The sequence below is a fragment of the Dromiciops gliroides genome, chromosome 6 (genome assembly GCF_019393635.1).
Source record: "Dromiciops gliroides isolate mDroGli1 chromosome 6, mDroGli1.pri, whole genome shotgun sequence".
In the NCBI taxonomy this organism is placed as follows: Eukaryota; Metazoa; Chordata; class Mammalia; order Microbiotheria; family Microbiotheriidae; genus Dromiciops; species Dromiciops gliroides.
In genome coordinates, this window is record NC_057866.1 from 111,922,097 (window position 1) to 111,945,990 (window position 23,894).

Sequence of the window (23,894 nt, forward strand, 5' to 3'; positions counted from 1 at the left end):
TAAAAACCTGTCATGTTCTGGGGCAGTTACAAAAACAAGCTTTCAGTTACTTGCATTCCTGACCCATATCCATCTTTGGGAGTGGAGACCAAATGGGGGGCCATTTCCTCAATTCCAGTACCTGAGGTGGAATGAAGACTGGAGGACATCTTCAGTGAGTAAGATACTTGATTTGAATCCGGAGTAAGGGTGGTGGAGGGCACTGGGTTTTGATGGGATCTGTAGTTTGGACTTTTCAAGTTGGGTTTGCTCTTTCTTGCTGACTGGTCGGTCCCTTTTTTATCTTTGCCTTGCAAAAGTGTAAGAGTAGGGCCAGCTAGGTGGTGCAGTGTATAGAGCACTGGCCCTGGATTCAGGAGGACCTGAGTTCAAATCCAGCCTCAGACACTTAACAATTACTAGCTCTGTGACCCTGGGCAAGTCACTTAACCCCAATTGCCTCACCAAAAAAATGTAAAAAGTGTAAGAATAAAAAAACCCAAAACATCCCAGTAATACTTCTGGGAAACCAGGTCATTGCAAAGTCATGGAATCCTAGAGCTGACACTGACCTTGAAGGACATCCAGGCCAACTTCTTGCACTGGAAACATGACTTGCTTTTTATTTCCCCACTGGAAGATTTTCCCTTTTTAAAAGTTCTTTTTCTCACATCTCTGGAAATGATCAAAACCAGAGAAAAGCTGAGAAGTTTGTGTTATGATATATGCTATATTATTGCAGTGATGGTTCAGACATTTTCCTGTCACACACCTGGCACCAGGGTGTCCAATTTTGACAATTCCAATTGTCAGTACTGACAAACAGCATTAACTTTCCTGTGCTCTAGCCTTCAGAACCCATGGAGCCTATCTCTAGACATGAGTGGTGGATGGTAATGGTGGGAAGTTCCACCTGTGGGGCAGAGGATCTTTTGCCATATAGATTAGTTGACTAGTTTGGACACATTTTGCAAACCCATGAACATCAGTCTATGAACATGCCTTCCCTGTCCTCGTACTTAGGGGGTATCTTGGTGATTCTGTGCCCAGCAAACTATATAGTTGAGTAGGGTAGAGAGGAACTGAATTGTATGAATGCATTAAAAATAGAAATCCTATGAATCGCTTCATTTTACAACTATAATGGCCATTTCTTAGGACAATTACAAGAAGGCCAGACAATCTGTTACAACTTTAAGTGCTATTCTTGCTAATAGAGGGACATAGTTTTATTTTGTCTTTTAATCTTTTGTTTCCAATGGCCTACCATTCCAACTGTTGCTACTTTTCTCTCATTCTTAACCTTAATGTATCCCAAACACCTTTTATTTATTTTCTTTTCTTATTTTCATCCCTGCTCTCGTTGACTTCCAATATATATAAGTTATATTTCTGCCGTTGTCTCCTCTACCTGATGGGAGAAGTTATCATTTAACTCTAAGTTTTAGTGGACTGCAAGCTCAGTATATGAGGTAGACATGTCCTGTGGCAGCTTTAAAAAAAAGAAAAGACTAATGCTTATTTTGAATTGCATTAAGAAAGGAAAGGCTAGAATTCCAGTCAAGGTGTTAGCATGAAAAAAGATGAATCTCCCCTACATATACTCTAGCAAAGATCTAAAATATCATATCAAATAATGATTAAGAAATCCAAAGAGAATCAAAAGTAGGCTCCATCAGGCTCTGGACTGCACAAAAGGACAGCTAGAAGGCCAGTCCTACCCAGGGAAACAATCGAAAGTTTGTCTGAAAACTGGTAGGAGTGGGAAGGAGAGTCAAAGTCAATCTTGAGTAAGTACCTACTATGCACCAGGCACTGTGCTAAGCACCAGGGATACAAAGAAAGGCAAAAGACAGTCCCTGCCCTCAAGAGCTCACAAGTTAATGGGGGAGACAACCCATAAAAAGAACCTGAAGTGGGTAGGGAACGAGAGAGGCAAAGTTACTATCCTCAATCAGTGGAGGATCTGGGCTTTAGCTGGAGTTCTTTAAAGGGGCAGGGGGCACAGTTGAGGTAGAGCAAGGGGAGCCAGCAGCAGTCAGAGCAGAATGCCAGAAGGGGGCTGGCAGTCTCCAGAACTCAGAGCTGAGACACTTGAGGGTCCTGGAGACTACGGGACTCTGATCACAGATTACCAAGGGGGCCCCGAAAACTGCCAGCACTCTAAAGCCAGATACATGAGGGTCCGTAGGAGCCAGTGGAAGGACCCTAGGAAACTGAGGTCAGGACCAAAGAGGGCCTGAACAGCCCATCCAAGGGTGGAGAAGGAGATGGGAGCCTGATCTTGGTCTCCAACCGGGAAATGAGACTGGAGGCCTGAGTAATTAGAAGATAACTCTGGATACCATGGAGAAATATTAACGGTGAAAAGATGCTCCAAAGGTGAAACCAGAAGAAAGGAGTAGCTTCACAGCAATTACAAACAGAGCCTTGGGAAGCAGAGGGATAAAGTGTTGGGGGAATGGAGGAGGGTGGGGGCGGGGATTAACTGAAATAAATAGCTCTGGGAAGGAAATAAATAGCTTAGAATAGAAATTGGAAAAACACAAATAATGCATTCCCTGAAAATTAGAATGGACTGAAAGAAATCAAGGATTCCATAAGAAATTTTAGAATCAAATAAAAAGAATTTGGGGGAGCATGGAGGAGAAGGCACTATAACTATCAAAAGCAACTGACCTAGAAAACAGGTCAAAGAGATAATTTAATAAATTAAGAGGGGGGCAGCTCGGTGGCATAGTGGATAAAGCACTGGCCCTAGATACAGGAGGATCTGAGTTCAAATCATGCCTCAGACACTTGATACTAGCTGTGTGACTCTGGGCAAGTCACTTAACCCTCATTGCCTTGCAAAAAAATTAATAAATAATTTAATTAAGAGAAAAATAATCAAGGTAATTAAGAATTTAAATTAGATTCCCTAAATGCAATGACCAACCCCCCCAAAAAATCTAAATACTATATTTTAAGAAATCATAAATGATAAATGTTGGAGAAGATATGGGAAAATTGGAACACTAATGCACTGTTGGTGGAGCTGTGAACTGATCCAACCATTCTGGAGAGCAATTTGAAACCATGCCCAAAAGGCTTTAAAACTGAATACCTGGGGCAGCTAGGTGGCGAAGTGGATAAAGCACCAGCCTTGGATTCAGGAGGACCTGAGTTCAAATCTGGCCTCAGACACTTGACACTCACTAGCTGTTTGACCCTGGGCAAGTCACTTAACCCTAACTGACCCCCCCTGACCCCCCCAAAAAAAAACAAAAGAAAAAAACTGCATACCCTTTGATCCAGCAATTCTACTACTAGGTCTTTATCCCAAAGAGATCATGGAAATGGGAAAAGGACCCACATGTACAAAAATATTTTTATAGCTGCTCTTTTTGTGGTACCAAAGAATTGGAAATCAAGGGGATACCCATCAATTGGGGAATGACTTAACAAGTTGTGGTATATGAATGTAATGGAACACTATTGCGCTGTAAGAAATGATAAGCAGATGAATTTCAGAAAAACCTGGAAAGACTTACATGAATTGATGCTAAATGAAATGAGCAGAACCAAGAGAACATTGTACACAATATCAACAACATTTTGTGATGATCAACTGTGATGGACTTGGTTCTTCTCATCAATACAATGATCCAAGACAATGCCAAAAGACTTATGGTAGAAAATACTCTCCACATGCAGAAGAACTATGGAGTCTGAATGCAAATGGAAGCATACTATTTTCACTTCTGTTGTTGCTTTTTTATTATTGTTCTTGTTTATTTTTTCTTGTGTTTTTTCCCTTTTGTTCTGATTAATGTGGAAATATATTTAACATGATTGTAATGTATAACCTATATCAGATTGCTTACTGGCTTTGGGAGGGAGGGGGGAAGAGACGGTGGGAGAAAAATTTGGAACTCAAAAAATATCTTGGGCAGCTAGGTTGCACAGTGGTTAGAACACCAGCCCTGGAGTCAGGAGGATCTGAGTTCAGACACTTAACAATTACTAGCTGTGTGACCCTGGGCAAGTCACTTAACCCCAATTGCCTCACCAAAAATTAAAAAATTAAAAAATCTTTACATGCAATTGAGAAAAACTAAAATAATTTTTTTTTTTTTTAGTGAGGCAATTGGGATTAAGTGATTTGCCCAGGGTCACACAGCTAGTAAGTGTTAAGTGTCTGAGGTCGGATTTGAACTCAGGTACTCCTGACTCCAAGGCCAGTACTCTATCCACTGTGCCATCTAGCTGCCCCATAAATAATTTTTTTAAAAGAAAGAAATCATGAATTAATATTGTTCAACTAATCACCAAGTTAGAAACTCTGAAAATCAAAGAAAAGTTTAACAAAATTGGTACAATTAATAAATTAAATTGGGAACTATTAAAAAAACTAAACAAATAGATCAAATTGTTAAAACAGAGAAAGAGAAAAATCAAATAGCTCATGCTAAAAGTCAAAAAGGAAAATTAACAGAAAATGAAGAGGAAATCAGGAAAAAATATTATAAATTATTGTGGCAAATTATGTGGCAACAAAATTGACAAATTAAATGGTTGAATATTTACAAAAATAAAAACATTCAGATTAACAACAATACATAGATAATTTAGTTCAATTCAAAACAAATTAAATGAGCCATAAATAAATTCCCAAAAGAAAGAAAAAAAGAAACTCAGGACCATGAGATAGATTTACAAGTGAATTCTTTCAAGTAGTTAAAAGATAACTAATCCAATTTAAATGAATTATTTGCAAAAATATAAAAAGGGACCCTACAAATTGCCCCTGTGAAGCAAAAATAGTCAATTTTTTAAAAATACTGGGTCTCCTATCTTGCCCAGTGGTGGTGGTTGTTCCTTCTTCATTTTTGAAGAGGACCAATGACATCACAAGGTGATGTCTTGACTGGTAAATGAATTGGATTTAAGTGAGGCAGAGTTGCCAAAGTCGTCAGCCTCATGCCCTCTTTCAAAATCAGTCCAGTGGCTGTGAACTGATCCAACCATTCTGGAGAGCAATTTGGAATTATGCCCAAAGGGCAATAAAGCTGTCCATACCCTTTGACCCAGCAATACCACTTTTGGGTCTTTTCCCCAAAGAAATCATGGAAAGGGGAAAGTGACCCACATGTACAAAAATATTTATAGCTGCTCTTTATGTGGTGGCAAGGAATTGGAAGTTGAGGGGATGCCCATCAATTGGTGAATGGCTGGACAAGTTGTGGTATATGAATACAATGGAATACTATTGTGCTGTAAGAAACGATGAGCAGGAGGAGTTCAGAGAAGCCTGGAGGGTCTTGAGTGGGCCGATGATGAGTGAGATGAGCAGAACCAGAAGAACATTGTACACAGTATCATCAATATTGAGTGTTGACCTACTGTGATGGACTATATTCTTCTCACCAATGCAATGGTACAGAAGAGTTCCAGGGAACTCATGATAGAAGAGGATCTCCAAATCCAGGAAAAAAACAAACAAACTGGAGTACAGATGCTGAATGAACCATACTATTTCTTTTGTTTTGGGTGCTGTTGTTTTTCTATTTTGAGGTTTTTCATTATTGCTCTGATTTTTTTCTTATAACATGACTAATGCAGAAATAGGATTAATGTTATTATGTATGTATATATATATATATATATATATATATATAACCTATATCAGATTACCTGCTCTCTAGGGGAGGGGGGAGGGAGGGGAGGGAGGGAGAAAAATCTGAAATTGGAAAGCTTGTATAAACAAAAGTTGAGAACTATCTTTACATGTAACGGAAAAATAAATAAATAAATTTTTAAAAAAATCCGTCCAGTGGCAAGACAAAAGTCAAGATGACTTTTCTTTACCAGAGATACAGTGGATGCCTTTGGTGTCTTTGATGTCTGACTAAGCTCTAAGCACACCACTGTGCCTGCTTCAGCTGCCTTTTTGGCCAGTGGAACAAATTGTTCTCATCCATCTGTTCCTTCAAGAGGAAAGTTTTCACATGCTTGGGGTAGACAGCCCATGAATCACTGGCAGCTATGAAGCTATGAAGCTTGTTGGTTACCCTCAACCTGTCTGCTGAGCCAGACTTACCCAAGTGTGGCCACTGTGCATACTACAGCTTTTTAGAGCCATAGGTGAAAGTTGGGTGAAAGGTGGATGAGCAGCCCTGCAAAGGGTTTGGCAAGCCCTCACACAAGAAGTGCTAGTCCTCCTTTAACACCCCATACACCCCAGTGTAATGGTTACTCACAGGCTGATCCTACTATCTTTGACTTGCTTTACTTCTGACCTGGGCTGGTTTGCCCCTGAGGTCTCTCCTCTGACCCCTTGCTGGGAGCTCACTGTATTGATGCTGGACTGCATTTGGCTTAGCCCACTCTAGTTCAGAACTGCTGAACTCAGATCCAACAGCCTCAGCCTTTACTTCCCCAGTAGCAGGGATTACAGGTAAATGCCACTGTAGCTGGCCAAATAGAGCCTTGCTTACCTAAACCAAGGAAAGATAAGATAGAGATAGAAAACTAAAGACCAATATCCCTAATGAATATTGACATAAAAATAGAAGCCCTTCCAATAAGATCAAGTAAAACAAGGATGTTCATTATCACTATTGTAGTTTGACATAGTTCTAGAAATGCTAGCCATACCAATAAGATGAGAAAAGAAGGTGAGGGGATGAGCATAAGCAAAGAGGAAACAAAATGGTCACTTTGCAGACGAGAAGATAACAATTGTTTATTTAGAGAACCCTAAGAATTTAATTAAAACATTAATTGAAACAGTAACTTTAGCAAAATAACAGGATAGACAATAAATTCTAATGAGGTCCTTGTTGCCCAGTCTCCTCCTTCTCACTCCAAGATTTTCAATTACCATTCCTAGCAATCAGGTGGAAGTTTGAGGATAACCCATCTTTTAGTCATATATGTATGATTCATCACAGAGACTTCCCTAATTGGCTCCTAGATCAAAACAACAGAGGATTCAGGGGACCTGTGAAAAGAAGAGAGTTTCAAGCTGGTACTTTCTGGGCTGTAGCTCTCCAGAGGATAAGATACGGGATGGGGAAGAACAGGTCTTTCCTGTCCCAGTGTCATGGTGCTCTCCCTCATGTCGTAGCCAGACCTCAAGCGATCTTGTGAATTTGGAAAGGGCTGCAATAGATGCAGTGAGATTCTCTGGAAGGACAATGGCTGAGTGCAGGGGAAGCTTTGCAGTCATAGACTTTGGTCTCCACCACGAGAGAAGCCAGAGGAGAGAAGAAGACACTTGGTTCTTTGATCATATTGTGTCCAGTGCCAAGGTGAAATTCCTAATTAGCAGTGTGGCACAACTGCCACATGTGCTGATAAGGCATAGATCATTACCCTTTTAGCTTCTTTTATTTTTTTAAATGAATTTATTGTTTATTTTTAACATTCTTTTTAAAAAATTGAGTCCTGAATTCTATCTCTTCCTTCAGGTCCTCCCCCACCCACTGAGAAGGCAAGCAATATGATAATGATTATGTGTGTGTGTGTGTGTGTGTGTGTGTGTGTATTTCCACATTAGCCATTCTATAACCTATTTTAACTATAGTTTTAATTTAATACTGAATTTTTTCTAATCATTCTATTAATGTGTGCTGTGATTCTCATGTTTATCTTTATTCTTCCTAGGAATAAACTATTTGTCTCCTCCGTGATTCATATTGTAACTTGAGTACCTTTTTTTCTTTCCTCCTTTTGGAGAAAGAACCCCTTCTACTTTCAAGCCAAAACTGTTACTGTAATTAGCAACTTTCCCTGTAATGCCAGGGTGAGGATTTGTTAATGAGCCAAAAACAATGAGAAAGAATGAGGAGCCCAAACCCCTAAGTAGAAGTCAGTTTTACCTATGAATGAATCCAGGGCAAACTGACATTTACTTGGTGGAAGATAGATAGGAAGTGATACAAGTCACCAGCCTTTTTACACCCAGCAGGTGGTGATTTGAACCCAGGCCCTGGCTCTAAATCCAGTGCTCTTTCCAATACTTCAGGAATGGAAGGACACAGACCAAGGCCATCCCACTTTTTAAAAATTTTGTTCTGGGGGCAGCTAGATGGCAAAGTGGATAGAGCACCGGACCTGGAGTCAGGAGTACCTGAGTTCAATTCCGGCCTCAGACACTTAACACTTACTAGCTGTGTGACCCTGGGCAAGTCACTTAACCCCTATTGCCTCACTAAAAAAACAAAAACAAACAAACAAAAAAAATTCTGTTCTCCAAGCCCTTGAATTTTTTTTTGTCTTACCTTACTTCTCCTATCATTCTAGTCTCAACTCTTCATTCTAATTTTATTTCCAACCTGTTCTCTGCTATTCCTCTTTAACCCCAGCCTTCAGCTCTCTTCTATTCCAGTGACCCAAAATTCCCTTTGAAAAGTTGGAGTAATCCTTGGAGAGCATGAAGTAGGCAGGTGGTTGACCACAAGAGAGGTACAAAATGATAGATAGCATTTCCAGAAGCAAAACGTTTGCACTCTGTGGTTGCTTGGATACCAGCCTCACCACGCCCAGACTGTGTAGCAGGTGATGAAGATGAGAGATACACATCAACACTGATTTGGCTCTCCCCACATCATTTGCTGAAAGATCTTTGCTGTGATTGTAGAGCCCATCTCTTCAGCCCTGCTCCACTTACCTTACCATGTAACAGGAGAGGTAAACAGTTCCTGCCCTCAATGATTTTGCAAATTAGCCAGGGTAGATGGCATATGTGTATATAGTTATTTGCAAAATAAATAAAAGATCATTGGGAGGGGGGGGAGGCACTAGCAACTTGAAAGAGCTCAGACAAGGCTTTATATAGAAGGTAGCCCTTGAGTTGAACCTTCCAAAACACTAGGGATCCCTAGAAGCAGAGATAAGGAGGGAGGGCATCCATGAATGGGGGTAAGCTAGTGCAAAGATATGAGAGAGTGTTGCATGTGAAGGCTAATTTGGCTGGACTATGGCTGAAGTGATGGCCCAAGCTTGGGCTGTAAATACACAAAAATATACAAATAACATGATAGGAGCTGATTAAGAATATTGCCTTTGAAAGTAATGTAAGATGATGATGATGAATGGATTGATGATGATTAGAGGATGATGAGGATTTATTGATGAGGACTGATGGATGATAAGGACTGATTGAATGATGGAGATGAGGATCAATTTGTGTTGATGATTGAGGATGATGAGGAGGATTGATGGATGATGATTGATGATGATGACAAAATGTATGATACTTTGCTGGGCTATTGTGAAAGAAAATTGTCAGGTATAAGGTACTATATAAATGTTATATATTACTGTTGTTGCAATAATCAATTTCATGGGTTTATTCTAAGGAAATCTCTCTTTAAAGTACTATATAAATGTAGTTTACCATTTTTAAAATGATGAGCAGGATGCTATCAGAAAGATGTGGAAGGACCTGCATGAGCTGATGCAAAGTGAAATGTACTATATAGAAAACAATAGTAATAGTGTGAGATGATCTACTGTGAATGACTTGGTTATTTTCAGCAATGCAATGATCCAAGACAACTCTGAAGGTCTTATGAAAAATGCAATCCATCTACAGAGAGAGAACTGATGGTATCTGAATACAGATTGAAGCATAATTTTTTTTTGTTAGTTCCTCTATCTGAAGTTTTGTTTTTGCCTGTTTTCTTTTACAACCTAGCTAATGTGGAAATGTTTTTGCATGGCTGCTCATGTATCATTTATATTGAATTGCTTGAGTTCTGGGGAGGAGGGGAGGGAGGGAGGGAGGAAGAGATTTAGAACACAAAGTTTGAAAAAATTGATGTCAAAATTTGTATTTTACATGTAATTTGGAAAAATAAAATTATAAATTAAAAAAAAAAGAATATTGCCTTTGTGGTGGATAAGAATGGGAAATCAAAGGAATGCCCTTCAATTGGGGAATGGCAAAAAAATCTGTGGTATATGAAGGTGATGGAATATTAATGTGCTATAAGAAATGACAAGCAGGATAATTTCAGAAAGACGTGGAAAGACTTGTATGAACTGATGTGTAGTGAAGTGAGCAAAACCAAGAAAACATTGTGCAGAGAGAAAGCAATATTGTTTAATGAAAAACTGTAAATGACTTGACTATTCTCAACAATACAATGATCCAAGACAATCCCAAAGGACCATTGATGAAACATACCATCCACCTCCAAAGAAACAACTAATATTGATGAAACAGACTCAAGCGTGCTATTTTTCACTTTCATTTTTTCTTTTCATCAAATTTACTTGTACAAAATGACAAATACAGTAATGTTTTACATAATCATACATGTATAACCTATTTCTGATTGTTTGCCACCTCAGGGAGGGGGAGGGGAGGAAGGGAAAGAGAAATAAAAATCAGGACCCAAAAGTATAAATAAAAATCTTTATTATTAAAAAAAGAGGATATTGCTTTTGTGCAACATGCCAAGTTTTGTCAAAAATAACTAACTCTGCTAGATCCAGCATGTTATCTTAAACTTAAATGGCTGTTGAATTAGATGTCCATTAATGTGGATTTTCTATAGAGTGGGGTTCTGGTTTTACTGATTTCTACTGCATACAGCATGTAGAAGAGAAGAAAAAATGCCAGTGCTAAATCTACCTGATGAAGACATAACATTTCTGATGCTGCCTTTCAGAGGAGCACTTCCTGATTATACCCCTTTAACTTGAGAACCCAATCCAGGGTGGAGCAGTCAACCCATCTGATCTTGCCCTTGCCAGGATAATCATCTCTTATCTAAATTATCTTGAGTTATAAGACACTTAATGGTTTGAATGTGCCTTATCAGCTCAAGTTGATCTAAGAAAATAAATATTTCCTAGCAGTCATAGTACAACTGGTTCCACATAAAAACAGATCAGCTTCGGGCAATAAGGTACTACAGAAATAGCTGGGAATGTTGATGGCTCCATGAGAAACTGGATAAAAAAATGACACTTCCATCTTGAAACATGTCAATGAGCAGTCAAATTGGGAGTGGGGAGTGGGGGTCAAAGAGAGAAGCAGCCAGCCATGGTATAATTTTCATTCACTTCAAGCCTTAATTAAGTAGGAATTTTTTTAAAAATTGTTTAGGGGCAGCTAGATGGCACAGTGGATAAAGCACCAGCCCTGGATTCAGAAGGACCTTGGTTTAAATCTGGCCTCAGACACTTGACATTTACTAGCTGTGTGACCCTGGGCAAGTCACTTAACCCTCATTGCCCTGCAAAAAGAAAAGAAAAGAAAAAAAATTGTTTAAATTTCAAGGAAAAGAGGTGAATCACAATAATGTCTTCTATTATAAATTTTATTTTATTTTTAAAGTTTTAATCCAAGAGGCAGCTTGACAATGGATAGTGAATTCAAGTTCTGCCTCTGATATACACTTACTGACTCCAGGGAAGTCATTTAACTTTTCAATTGTTCCATGGACAGAGTGCTGGACCAGGGGTCAAGATCACCCGAGTTCCAATCCAGCCTCAGACACTTAATCACTGTGCGACCCTAGGTAAGTCACTTCACTTCTGTTTGCCTCAGTTTCCTCATCTGTCAAATGGGTATGATAATAGCACCCACCTCCTGGGGTGGTTGTGAGGATCAAATGAAAAAAAGAATAGCAAAGCACTCGACACAGTCCTGACCCCAGAGTAAGCTCTATATTAATGTTAGCTATCACTGTTGTTATAATTATTATAAGTTGCAGAGAAGCTGCTGATCTACACTGGTAGAAGGAGTTTCACATCAGGACCTACCTCTTCAGGAAAATGTGATGCTTAGAATGAGGAACTGAATGATCCTTAGTTCTTCCATATTGTTATGTTCAAAATACTTGGCTTACCTCAAGCAAGCAAGGAAAAAATATGTTTCAGCACCACAGACTGAAACAAAAAGCATTTTTTTGGTATCCTGGGAAAAATACCATTAACCAGAATAGTTTATAACCCAAGCATTCTGGTTTTCAAGATCTGACCGTAGCAGGAAGAGAGAACTATTTTCCCCATGAAGGATTCTCTTTAGAAAATTATGGCTCTCGGGAGACTATATCTGTTTAGAAGAACAAACCTGCAAAAATTAGGGTAGCTAGCCTGGGTCCCTGTGCCTTCCAGCACGATGGCTCATTGATGCTAAGCCTTGGTCAGTTCTAGGCCAGCCTGTACCACCTGAGGCTAGGAGACTTGTTGGACTCCATTTCCCAGTGGCCCTTTAGGTCCTGGCTGGGCTCAGCAAGTTCCTCAAGGACAAGTATTGTAATTGGGGGTCCTATTTCTTTTTAACTCCCTAGGTAAACTCAACACTGGGTAGAGAGCCCGACAACCCTATTACCCCAGCAAGGCAGGGAGCAGCTTGATTGCCTGGCATGAGCTGAACCAGTTAAAAATGTCCACAGAGGGGCAGCTCAGTGGCGCAGTGGATAGAGCACCGGCCCTGGAGTCAGGAGTACCTGGGTTCAAATTCTGCCTCAGACACTTAACACTTACTAGCTGTGTGACCCTGGGCAAGTCACTTAACCCCAATTGCCTCACAAAAAAAAAATGTCCACAGAGCAAAAATAACCTGGCATCTGCTACAAAGGCAAATTTTCACCCATTTTAATACCTCCTGATAAGAATGGAAAAGATTCTGGAAGATTCTAGAATTTCCTGTACAAATCATACTTGGAGCCCCGACAGGGTGCGCCTAACTCCTCACCTCGCCTTCCCCAAGGAGTGCCTCATCGCTCAGGGAGCTCCTCCCTAGTCACTAAAGGAACCAGGCCCAAGCATTTGGGTTCTCCAAGCACTAAAATAAAACATTATTCAATCTGGAAATTATCACTGAAATACGGGGACCAACCTAGACTTCAAATGCCATAAGCCTAAAAATATTTCAGGCACATTGAAAACCAAGGAATGTTGTCCAACTTAGTGATGTAGCATGAAAAAAACCATACTCCTAGAGATCTTACATTCTTTGCTTCTCCTCTTACCGTTCTTTCTTTTCCTCTTCTGTTATTTCCCCCCAACTCACTTTCTTTCCTCCATACTGTCTTTCCCTCCTCTCTTTTCTTTTCTTTCTTTATTTCAGGCAGCCTTTTGATAAACAATGACAGAGCTGGGAAAGGGCCATCAAATCACAAATGTGGACAAGGTCTCACCTCCCTTTGTAGCTGAGGAAGTTGAGACCTAGCAAGGGAAAGTGACTATGCCAGAATCACACAAAGGGCCTGAGGTAGGATTTGAACCAAATCTTTCTGACTTCAGGTCCAGCACTTTATCAACTACACCACACAAAACGTAAAATGTGAGGGCTTAGAGCTAGAAGGCACTTCACTCTTCAGCTATTTAAATCCCTTGTGTTTTTTTGTTGTTGTTTTTGTTTTGTTGGGGGAGCAATGAGGGTTAAGTGACTTGTCCAGGGTCACACAGCTAGTAAGGGTCAAGTATCTAAGGCCACATTTGAACTGAGGTCCTCCTGAATCCAGGGCTGGTGCTTTATCCACTGCACCACTTAGCTGCCCCCAAATCTCTTGTTTTACAAGTAACAATTTAAGTATTGGCCTGCTTGAAAGCAGTCAGATAGTTAGGACCACTACCAAAGGTCCCCTTTGGGGGGTGCAGTCTGGAATTGTGTCCTACTGGGAAATGGCCTGCCTGGAGACAGAAAACTCCATCTGAATGAGGGGTTGCATGAAAAAATGTGCAAACCTTCTCTATTGGTTGCCCTTCTTCCAGTATTTTCTTATCACCCCAGTACCAGACCATAAGAAGCCTTTTTTCCTACATGATTTGGGAGTACAACCTCTTCCCTTAACCCTGGCAAGGACAGTGGGTGATAAACCTCCCCATGTGATGGAATCCCTTGGATCCTCTGTCTAGAGTGATACTTAAGCACAACCCTCTTCACTGCATGGTATTTAGAGCTGGAAGGGCCTGAGAGAGGCCATGTAGTCCAATGCATCCTCATTTCATAAATGAGACCAAACACTCTTTTGGGTCCTCAGCAATGTGCTAGGCACCTTGGGTGCCTATATAAAAAAAATAATATAACACAACATAACACAACACGACACGACATGTCACAATATGATATGATATGATATGATGATGTGATATGATATGATATGATATGCATATATAATATATAAACTAGTCCCTCTCCTCTGGGTACCTATACTAGAGTCGAGAGAGTCAGCTGTTACTTCCTTTCCAACTAGGTCTGATCCAGATTAGCCTTGCACAGTACCTTACACATAAGTAGGCATTTAATAAATGTTTATGGCACTAAATTGGAAAAAAGAGACTCCATCTGTCCTTTGTGAGGCTGGACCCTGGGGTAGATAGATATTGTGCTTGTCCTCCAGTCTCAAAAGTGATGCCCTCAGGCCTCTGTCTGGCTGGTTTTGTTTTTTTTTTTTTAATTTGGCCGACCCTCTATATCACCCTAGCAGTTTGCACTCAGTGTTTCAGAATTGTAAATAGATGAAGCCAGGGTGTGACTTGGATAGAAAAAGACAGTCCTGTACTCCACCCTTCTTTTTTTTTTTCAAAAGTTCATTTGATTTATTTTTACTCTTGGGACAATTTTGCTCCTAACCAGTTAGTGGGCAATTAGGCAATAGCTAGGGGGTGTTGTTGTATCTCCACCTCCCCCTCCCCGCCCCTACCCCCGTGACCCAGAAAGGCTCCAATTTCCTCAGTTATTTACTTCAACTCTTTCAGTGGCGTGCGGCTGACTCGCAAACCCATTTGGGGCCCAGGCTGTGGGAGCATTGTTGGCATTCTTTTCTTGGCTTCAGGGGGCTTTCGGTGGAGAGGAAGAAGGAGGTGCTCAAGGAGGAGGCAGAGAAATTATTTCATGGGAGATCGGTTACCTCTCTGCCCCTCTGCTACTAAATTCAACTCAACAAACATTTCTTATGCACTTGCTGTGTACATGGCACTGAGACAGGTGGTAGAGATCACAAAGATGGAGGAGACAGATGTTATTCCCGAGGAATCTGTGATTTAGTGGGGGGGGGGGGGGGAGGATTTGCACAGAAATAACTGAATTGCAGAGTAGAGTGAGGTGCCTGCAAGGGAGAGACACAAGCATGAGATATTTGAGGAACGAGAAAATTGCTTGCACCTGGAGGTCAGAGAAGGCTTCTTGGAGGGGTGGGGCCTTGAAGAAAGGGAGCAACTTCAACAGAAGATGGGGAAACAGGGGAGACCACCCCAGGTATAGGGAACAGTGTGAGCAAAGGTTTATAGAAAAGAGAGGAGGGAGCAGCTAGGTGCCGCAGTGGATAGAGCCCTGGAGTCAGGAGTATCAGAGTTCAAATCTGGCTTCAGACATTTGACACTTACTAGCTGAGTGACCCTGGGCAAGCCACTTAACCCCAATTGCCTCACCAAAAAAAAAAAAAAAGGAAAAAGAGGAAAAGATGAGAATGATGGAGTAGTCCAGTTTGTCTGGAACATGATTAAAGAAAAAAAACCAAAAACCAAATATGAAGGGAAGGAGTATGAGATAAGGCTAAGGAGGCAACAACTAGATTTTGGAGAGCCTTGAATGACATGAATAAGTGGCTATACTTTTTTTGGTAGGCAATGGGAAGCCAATGAACCCTTTTAAATAGAGGATGAGGATAGATGGCTGATAAAAGTGAGGAAAGGGTAGATGAACTTTAGTGACTGGGAACACAATGGAACAGAAGGTATTTAATTCACTTAGCTCAGTCAGCCAAGCGTCCGTGTGGGAGGAGTCAGAAGTAGTTCTGGGACCGGTGGCCTTTAAAATATAAGGGTCCATAAAATGAAATTAACCCATTTGGGGTTTTCTTAGCAAAGATACTGGAGTGGTTTGCCATTTTCTTCTCCAGCTCGTTTTACAGATGAGGAAAGTGAGGCAAACAGGGTTAAGTGACTTGCCCAGGGTGATAAAACTAGTTAAGTGTCTAAAGCTGGATTTGAACTCAGTTCTTCCTGACTCCAGGCCCAGAACTCTAACCACTGTGCCACCTAGGTTATAATAAGGTCATCGAAATGGCTATTGAAATCTCAAAAGATGATGGCAAAATATAGGGTGGAAGATGGAGCCGGGTGTCAAAGGACAAATGTAGCAGAGAGTTCGAGAGGTCAGTAGATGACACTGACAATGCTCAGGAGAAAGTCGATCAGTCATAATGAGAAGAGAAGTTGTTTGGTAATTGTGGCAAAATCCCAGGGTAGGATTGACACAGGGGAGCAAGAGGCCGACTGATGCTCTCTCTGGACCCACTGAGTCTGGTGGAGTGGAGAAGAGGGGTCAGCCTAGAGGGAACAGTGAGACATGTGAAGCCCTACTGAAAATCTGGGGTTCTGATCATAGCTAGCATTTATCTGATACTTTAAGTGCTGTACATCTGTTATCTCATTGAGAGACTGAAGCATGTAATAGAAAAAGATTCAGGATGGATACACGACAGGGGCTCCAAGAAACACACAGTGAAAGGGAGGACAAAGGACTTTGAAGAGGTAGGGTTAGTATATGAATAGGCCTGAGAGTATGAAGGGAAAGGGGACAAGCATTTATATAGGAACTATGCTGTGTTTATACAAATATGATCTCATTTGATCCTCACCACAACCTTGTGAGATGTAAACTATTATTTGTTTGTTTGTTGTTGGTTTTTTTTGCGGGGCAATGAGGGTTAAGTGACTTGCCCAGGGTCATACAGCTAGTAAGTATCAAGTGTCTGAGGCTGGATTTGAACTCAGGTCTTCCTGAATCCAGGGCCAGTGCTTTATCCACTGTGCCACCTAGCTGCCCCAGTGTATACTATTATTATCCCCATTTTACACTTAAGGAAACTGAGGCAAAAGAGGTTAAGTGACTTACCCAGGGTCACACAGTTAGTATCAAGTGGGATTTGAACTTAGGTCTTTCTGACTCCAGACCCAGCAGTCTATCCACTGTGCCATCCGGCTTCCTAGGGATGAAGGGAGGTAACAGAAGGACAAGGCTTGCTGTGCCTAGGCTGGCATATCCATTGATGGAGAATTCAAATTCTACTCTATGAAAGCTCTGACCCCTGGAAAGTTTTTCTTTCCTTCAATGGCTATTGAATTCTGAACATGCCACCTATTACTCCTAGTTCTGTTCTTCAGGGCTGAGCAGAATAAATCCAATTGGTATTCTACACAATGGTGATTACAGGAGTAGGAAATGTAGAAGAGAACATTATGCATCTATAGCTCAGGTGGGAGAGGAAAAAGATGGGGTAAATTAAGAATGATGGGATGAGGGGCAGCTAGGTGGCACAGTGGATATCGTACCAGCCCTGGAGTCAGAAGGACCTGAGTTCAAATCTGGCCTCAGACACTTGACACTTCCTAGCTGTGTGACCCTGGGCAAGTCACTTGACCCCAATTGCCTCACCAAAAAAAAAAAAAAAAGAATGATGGGATGAACAGGTGGGAGGTAAGAGCAGGTGATGTAGAGTGATAGGGGGCTTTTCTGCTGCTATTTCTGGAGGTGAATCTGCTCGCTGTCTGCTGACAACACCTTGGATTTCCTGCTCTTTCCTCAGTCCATTCCAGCTACAATGTTCTCCTCCCTCCTTCTCTGTTTGTTGAATTCCTCCTCATCCTTCCAAGCCAAATTCCACCTTATCTCCACAAAGACCTCCCTGATCACTTCAGATGGAAATGATCTCTGAACCCCCGCTGCCCCTGATTTCCCATCGTGTTTGTTTGTCTGTGGCACACAGACACATACTTCCTTGTACTGTAGGGGTTTTCTTCCCACCATATTTGTTATTTTATAATCATAAACTCCTCAAGAGCAAGACCATGTCTTATCCACAGTACCTCTCAAGTACTAGACACTTGGTAAATATTTGTTGAAGGAGTGAATGAATGAAAGCACATGTCTGTTTGACTTTGAACCTTCCCCAGGTTAATGAGTACTGAAAGTGAGATTATGGAGAGATGAAAGGCTTCCAACAAGGGGCTAATCTAATTTCATAATTGGATTTCAGGTTAAATCATTTCACCGAATCTATTCTACCACCTAAAGGAGAGAGGTGATGCCAGGTCAGGCAATCAGTCAACAAACGTCTACTGAGTAGGCTGTGGCTATTATGCTGCCTCACCATGTTGTGGAGGTGACCCTGGCTTCTAAGAAAGGTTGTACCAGCAGGGTGCAATCTACATCAGGTCCTGCCAGGCTGGCAAAGTACAGCAGATCACCAATGAGGATGAAATTAGGTACAACCATGAGAGGGCTCTAGCATAAAAGGCAAGCTGGTGAAGTGGATAATGGGTTCTATTTAGAGTCAGGAAGATGTGGTTTCATATCCTGCATCTAAAACTTATGAGTTAAGTGGTGACAGGAAGAAGGCAGTGGAGTTGAGAAGAGAGAGAACCAGCTTTGGAATCAAAGGCCTTAGGTTTGAATTCTCTTTCTGACACTACTTCGATGCCCTTGGGGGAGTGATTTAACCATTCATAAGCTCCAGATCCTTAGGTTTCTCTGTAAAGGTAGGCAGGGGGTGATACTAATACACTTGAATGTTCTGGGAGTTTCTTCTAGGCGTATATCTAAGTCACTTAGATTCTCTGAGACTCAGTTTCCTCATTGGTAAAATGGGGCCAATAATAAGATAGGAAATGTTTTAATTATTATCTTTGTATTCGTTTCCAGGTTTAGCACAGTGCCTGTCCATAGTAGATACTTAATGAATGCTTATTGAATTGATCGAAATATTAGTAAGAACTGACTCACCGAGGTGTTATCAGACTCAAATGAGATAATAATGTAGGAGAAATTATTTTCTCCCACCCTCTCTTGATATAATCACAAAAGGCACCGGATGTAATCACAAGGTGCTAATGAGGTGTTAATCCAACTTTAAAGATGAATCTATGCTCTGATGCTTTTATGAAGCATGAATGCCTCTCTAAGTAAAGAAGGGAATAAGAGGGATTGGCTGAGAAAAACAATTTTATGCCCTTATGGGGGCTTTAAATAGCTATGGTCTTAGGAACTTGAAACAGTCAAGGCTAGAGGAGTTGTGGAATGAAATCTTTTGTAGGGAGGAGGAAGAAGATTAGTATATTTTGCTATCTTCCTCTACACTAACCCACATTAGTTATACATCTAGCAGAAAGTTGGGAAATGTCTTGTGTTCAAGAACGAGAGAGATTTTAAGCTAGTGGCTTTCTGAGGAGACTACTGAGCCAGAGGGTGGGCGGAGAAGGAGGGATTTTTCTCACTTCTCTCCCCATCAGTTATATAAATGTGAAGGAAGTAGGAGACCCTGCATCCATTGTGGACAGACTCACAAACAATGTAGACAGAGAGAGAGAAAAAATATCAGTCACCCAAAGAAAGAAGCAGATTTAAAGAACATGAACCCTTGAAGTAGGGAAAAGATCCAGCTTTGGAGAAGAGCAGACCCTGGAAACCTAGTAGAGCAATCTACCCGGCAGAGATGCTGTACTCAAGGGGAGCTGTATGAGGACTGTGCAAATTGAAAAATGACTGCTAGGTTCTGCAGTACCAGGACCTGTGAGTTACTTTTGCCGCATGTGTGTCTCACTACTATTACTCTAAGTTTGAGTTTGCTCATCCCATGGATGCTGTGTGTATATGTGGGAGAAGGTACCCCAGGCTTATGGAAGGATATTTTATTGCTAGTTATTACTTTCCACTCCAAGTAAACACCTTTGCTAAGAGCTAATTGTATCTACTGATTGATCAATAATGGAAAGTACACCAATGTAGGCTTGTGGTCTATTATATTAGGAATATAACCACATAGGGTTATTTCTATAACCCAGGAAAACAACTGCTTTCTGGGAACCCAACCACTGAGGATCAGTGCAAGTTGGGGAAATAATCCAGAAGAGGTACTATATACATATTGATCTTTGTAGATTTTAAAGTCTAAATAAATGGCAATTATTACCATTTTGAATCGAGCAGATATCAGATCTACCTGTTTCAAAGTTGTCAGCACCTATATGTATGTATGTATGTATGTATGTATGTATTATGTATGTATGTATCTACCCACCTACCTACCTACCTACGTATCCATGCATCCATGCATCCATGCATCTATCCATCCATCCATCTATCTATTTGATATTCTTTGGAGTATGACAAAGTGGTTTCCAGCCCTTCTGCTTAGACTATTTATTTATTTATTTTTGGACAGGGCAATGAGGGCTAAGTGACTTGCCCAGGGTCACACAGCTAGCAAGTGTCAAGTATCTGAGGTCTGATTTGAACTCAGGTCCTCCTGAATCCATGGCTGGTGCTTTATCCACTGTGTCATCCAGCTGCCCCCTTCTGCCTAGATTCTGATATCCCACAGATGTTGTTGTTATACCTAACAGAGGAGTGGATCTGACAAAAGAGCCCCTATGTTTCCTGTTCATAACACTTGTTCTAAAAATGCTAAGAGCATAATAAGAAACACAGCAACAAAATACTCTGTCACACCTCCCTCCTGAGACAGTTTCCTGTGTATCACGCCCATCAATGACAAATGTGATTTGATATGCACAGTGCAAGCCCCATTCTTGGAGCAATCTCTTTCTTTAGATTGGTCATGGCCTTTGGGATAAAAGGAATCCTCTCCCTCCAGATGAAAATTATCATGTTATTACCATATATTTCGAATATGATGATAATGAACAAATTTTCAGCCAGGGTTTGGATGGACATTTCATTGGAATCTCCAGACGTGGTCAGGAGGAACTGACAGAACAAGGCCTGTTTCAGATTTTCTTTAATACTTACCAGTAATATGCTTCTTTTAGTATCTACTTTTACTTTTTGTCTTAATTCCCTAATAGCCAATCAATCAAAAAGCATTTATTAATTGCTTACTCTGTTCCAGGTACTGGGCTAAGCACTGGGCATACAAAGAAAGGTAAACACAGCCCCTGCTATCAAGAAACTCACATTTTCATAAAGGGTGATATCATAAGCAAGTGAGGGGGAGCATGGAATAATTTACCTGTATGATCTATGGGTAAGTGCAGAATTTATGACCAATCAAGATATAAAGAGGATTACAGGATATGAAGTAGATAATTTTGATTACATTAAATTAAAAAAGTTTGGGGGCAGCTAGGTGGCATAGTAGATAAAGCACCAGCCCTGAATTCAGGAGGACCTGGTTCAAATCCAGCCTCAGATACTTGATACTTAATAGCTGCATGATCTTGAGTAAGTCACTTAACCCTCATTGCCCTCCCCCCCCCCAAAAAAATTAAAAAGGTTTTATACAAACAAGACCAATGCAGCCAAGATAAGAAAAAAGGCAGAAAATGGGAAAATTTTTTTACAAGTTTTTCAGATAAAGGCCTCATTTTTCAAATATATAGAGAACTGAGTCAAATTTATAAGAATACAAGTCATTCTCTAATTTACAAATGGTCAAGGGATATGAACAGGCAGTTTTCAGACAAAGAAATCAAAGCTATCGATAGTTAAATGAAAAAATGATCTAAATCACTATTCATTTGAGAAATGCAAATTAAAACTACTCTGAGGTACCATCTCACACCTATCAGATTGGCTACTATGACAGGAAAGGAAAATGATAAATGTTGGAGGGGATATGGGAAAATTGGGACACTAATGCACTTTTGGTGTAATTGTGAACTTATCCAACAGTTTTATCCAAAATAAAAGAATGGATCCTACCATCTTACTTCCATGGTAAGTAGGAGAGCAATTTGGAACTATGCCCAAGGGGCTATAAAACTGTGCTTACCCTTTGACCCACAAATACAATTATTAGGTATATCCCAAAGAGATCAGTTTTTAAAAGTAAAAGGACCTGTATATACAGAAATATTTATAACTGCTCTTTATGTACTGGCAAAGAATTAGAAATTGAGGGGATTCCCATCAGTTGTGGACTGGCTGAAAAGTTGTGGTATATGACTGTGATGGAATATTATTGTTCTATAAGAAATGATGAGAAGGATGCTTTCAGAAAAACATGGAAAGACATACATGAACTGATGCAAAGTGAAACAAGTAGAACCAGGAGAACACTATCCACAGCAATGGTAATAATATACAGTGATCAATTATGAATGACTTAGCTATCCTTAGCAATACAATGATCTAAGATAACAGATTTATGATGAAAAATACAACTACAGAGAAAGAACTTATGGAGTCTGAATGCAGATTAAAGCAAACTATTTTTCACTTTTTTTTCCATTTTTTTTCCTTTGGGTCTGTGTCTTCTTGTACAACATGACCAATATGGTAGAATGTCTTGCATGATTGAACTTGTATAACCTATATCAAATTGCTTACTGTCTCAGGGATTGAGAAAGTAAGGGAGGAAGGAAAAAATTGCAACTTGAAATTTCAAAAAAAAAAAAAAGTAATGCTAATTTGGAACTATGCCCAAAAGGCTATGGGACTGTTCATACCCTTTGACCCAGTGGTACCACTGCTAGGTCTGTATCCCAAAGAGACCATAGAAATGGGGAAAGGACCCACATGTACAAAAATATTTATAGCAGCTCTCTTTGTGGTGGCAAAAAATTGGAAATCAAGGGAATGCCCATCAATAGGGGAATGGCTAAACAAATTGTGGTATATGAATGTAATAGAATACTATTGTGCTGTAAGAAACGTTGAGCAGGAGGAGTTTGGAGAAACCTGGAAGGACTTATATGAACCGATGCTGACTGAGAGGAGCAGAACCAGGAGAACATTGTACACAGTAACAGCAACATTGTGTGATGAACAATGGGGATAGACTTGGCTCTTCTCAGCAGTGCAACAATCCAAAACAGTTTCAAAGAACTCATGATAGAAAATATTCTCAACATCCAGAAAAAAGAACTGTGAATTATGAATGCAGATTGAATCATACTGTTTCTACTTTTGGACTGTTTTTTTTTTCTTTTTGTTTGAGGTTTTTCCTTTGTGCTCTGATTCTTCTTTTACAAGATGACTAATATAGAAATATGTTTGATGTGACTGTACATATACAAGCTGTATCAGACTGCTTTCTGTCTTGGGGAGGAGGGAGGGAAGGGGGAGAGGAGAAAAGAAAAATTTGGAACTAAAAATCCAGTGTAAACAAATGTTGAACACTAACCTTATATGTAATATGTAACTAGAAAATAATAAAAGAAAATTTAAAAAGAAAAAAAGTCATGCTAAAAATTGTCTTTACATGTAATTGGGGGAAAATAAAATATTTTTTAAAAGGTATTTACTCCTCTAATTTATTTTGAGGCAACATTTTATATATAGGTTATTATACTTATTTGGAAGTTATCATGGTATATGGTTAGAGATTTTGGCCTAAACCTAATTTCTGCCAGACCGCTTTCTAGTTTTCTGTACAGGTTTTTTTTTTTTTTCCCCTCCAAATAGTGAACTTTTGCCCAATACTTCAGGGTCTTTGGGTTTATTGAACATTATGCTACTAAGGTCATTTGTTTCTGTAGGTTGTGTACGTAATCTATTCCACTCATCAAATCTTCTTTTTTTAAACCAGTACCAAATAACCTTGAAGATTACTGATTAGCAATACAGTTTGAGATTTGACACTGCTAGGTTTTCTTCCTTTCCACTTTTTTCTTTATTTCCCTAGGGATTATTGACTTTTTATTTCTCTAGATGAATTTTGCTAATTTTTATTTACATTGAGCCAACCTTGCATTCTTGGTATAAATCCAACCTGCCCACAGGGTATAATCTTTTAAATATAGTATTAAAGCCTCTGCACCAATATTTTATTTTATTTTTTTAGATCAATATTCACTTGGGATATTGATTGGCAGTTTTCTTTCTCTCCTTTGTCTCTCTTTGGTTTAGGTATCAAGACCTATTTGTAAAATGGAAGTAACATGGTAGGATCCATTCTTTTATTTTCGCAATTTATTTAATATTGGAATTAATTATTCCTTGA